The following is a 2747-nucleotide window of genomic DNA, read 5'->3' on the forward strand; positions in this document are numbered from 1 at the left end:
GGCTGACGCCACGGCACTCTAGCCCAGGTAACGGAGTAAGAATCTGTCTCAAAAAAAAAAAAAGCTGGACATCCAGTAATCACAATGGGGACTTGACTCAGAAGACAATTTCTGGCAGTCTTTCCCTTCTTCCCAGAGAGAGGTCAAAAGCCTCTAAAAATGCCATGATGAGAAGTATACTTTTTTTTTTTTTTGAGACAGAGTCTCGCTTTCTTGCCTAGGTTAGAGTGAGTGCCATGGCGTCAGCCTAGCTCACAGCAACCTCAAACTCCTGGGCTTAAGCAATCCTACTGCCTCAGCCTCCCGAGTTGCTGGGACTACAGGCACGAGCCACCATGCCTGGCTAATTTCATATATATATATATATGTTGGCCAATTAATTTCTTTCTATTTTTTATAGTAGAGACGGGGTCTCACTCAGGCTGGTTTTGAACTCCTGACCTTGAGCAATCCGCCCGCCTCGGCCTCCCAGAGAGCTAGGATTACAAGCGTGAGCCACCACGCCCGGACGAGAAGTATACTTTTATACCTACCTATTTTCTTTTCCCTGTCTTTGTCACATGACTGAGAGGGCCTGGACATAAGGAACTGTGTTGTGTGTTCTCACCATGGTGACATTCCTGACGCAGGAAACAAAATCTAACATCTGACAAAAGGTACCAACCCAGCCAAAACTAAAACCAGGCACTGGTTTTATCAATAAATGTTTCTTCAGTGAATGAACCTGTACATTTCCCTTACTTCTCTTCGAATTATCACTAAACCTATAGTAGAATGGCTAAAATAAGCTGAACATAAGGTACTGACCAGGATGCTGAACAAGGAACTCTCATTGCTGATGAAAATGCAAACTGGTGCAAGGATTTTGGAAATGCTGCATTTTCAGAAACTTGCAGTTTCTTACAGAGACACTTTGCATATAATCCGCGCATCCTATTTCTAGATGTTTACGCAAGCAAATGGAAAACAGATGCCACACAAAGCCCCTGCAGGGAGGTGTCTAAAAACCAGGAACAACTCGAAAGTCTAATTAGTGAATAGAAAAACAAATTTCAATATAACCATACAACAGAATAATAGTGTGGAAAAGTGAAAACTTTTCCCACTCCCTCCTAGGTTCCCGATAATTGGGGGCCAGCAAATTAAACTTACAAAAGATAGACTGGCAATAGAAAAGATAAAATTTCATTGTGTATTTTTAATTAATGTACCCATGAGAGTTGACAGAAAAATATGACTCACAGGGCAATTAGAATTCGCCCGTTATACATGTTAGTATTATGATGAATAAAAAAATAAATTAAAAAAAATTTTTAATTTAAAAATTAAAAAGAATCAGGGGCAGGCTGGGCACAGTGGCTCATGCCTGTAATCTTGGCCTCTGGGAGGCCGAGGCGGGAGGATCGCTCAAGGTGAGGAGTTCAAAACCAGCCTGAGCAAGAGCGAGACCCCATCTCTACTAAAAATAGAAAGAAATTTACAGTCCCTTTCTACAACGTTGGCGATAAAGCTGGGCTTTGTGTCTGCCCCTGAATAGTCCTACGACTTCCCAGAGTCCTGTGGACAAGGACTGGGGAGACAAACCATGCAGGAAACATGTCTAGTGTAAAAGAAAAAAAAACAGAAAGAAATTAATTGACCAACCAAAAACATATATAGAAAAAAATTAGCCGGGCATGGTGGCGCATGCCTGTAGTCCCAGCTACTTGGGAGGCTGAGGCAGGAGGATCGCTTGAGCCCAGGAGTTTGAGGTTGCTGTGAGCTAGGCTAACGCCATGGCACTCTAGCCTGGGCGACAGAGTGAGACTCTGTCTCAAAAAAAATAATAAAATGAAAAGAATCTGGGGATTATATACTATCTTTTTTTTTTTTGAGACAAGAGTCTTACTTTCTTGCCCAGGCTAGAGTGAGTGCCGTGGCGTCAGCCTAGCTGACAGCAACCTCAAACTCCTGGGCTCAAGTGATCCTCCTGTCTCAGCCTCCAGAGTAGCTGGGACTACAGGCATGTGCCACCATGCCCGGCTAATTGTTTTTGGTATATATATTTTTAGTTGGTCAATTAATTTCTTTCTATTTATGGTAGAGACGGGGTCTCGCTCTTGCTCAGGCTGGTTTCGAACCCCTGACCTTGAGTTATCCGCCCGCCTCGGCCTCCCAGAGTGCTAGGATTACAGGCGTGAGCCACCGCGCCCGGCCTATATAGTATCTTAATAGGGGAAGGAAAGGAGGAGACGGGCACTTAAAATAATCACTTCTTTTATTATTATTATTATTATTTGATGAGAAGATGTATTCATAGATATACCTAAGAATTTATACATGAATATATATGTAAGAGTTCCTTAAAATTTCATATTATTTTTTTAATGGGGCATATATTATTAATAGTGTTTTGTTGTTGTTGTTTTCTGTGGGGTTTTTTGATGGAAGGGGAATAGGGAGAAAGAGCACTTATGGGAAAACAAGTGATGTTTTTGACAGATGCATGGGAGATAGGATAGTTTTGTGATCCTGACTTTTACCTGTGGTGAGGAGACTTCTCACTCAATCTTCTCTGGAAGGGATGCATGACAATTGGATTCATTAGGGGGACTCTACTTTTAGGGAGATAAGAGATTTCAGGAACTCAGATGCCTTCTGCTCAAAATACTTTCTGTGCCAAGAGGGTGTATTCTGGGCCCCTTCAATAGCAATAAAAAGGAAGCAACTACTGATATGTGAACTGCGTGGATGGATCTCAAAAGTGA

At 42.2% G+C, this 2747-nt stretch overlaps 1 pseudogene; it reads left to right on the forward strand.

Moving 5' to 3' along the window:
* The first annotated feature begins 1407 nt into the window (after positions 1 to 1407).
* On the forward strand, positions 1408 to 1600 carry LOC142864766 (uncharacterized; annotated as a pseudogene).
* Positions 1601 to 2747: the final 1147 nt, after the last annotated feature.

This window comes from Microcebus murinus, chromosome 26 (genome assembly GCF_040939455.1).
Source record: "Microcebus murinus isolate Inina chromosome 26, M.murinus_Inina_mat1.0, whole genome shotgun sequence".
Taxonomy (NCBI): Eukaryota; Metazoa; Chordata; class Mammalia; order Primates; family Cheirogaleidae; genus Microcebus; species Microcebus murinus.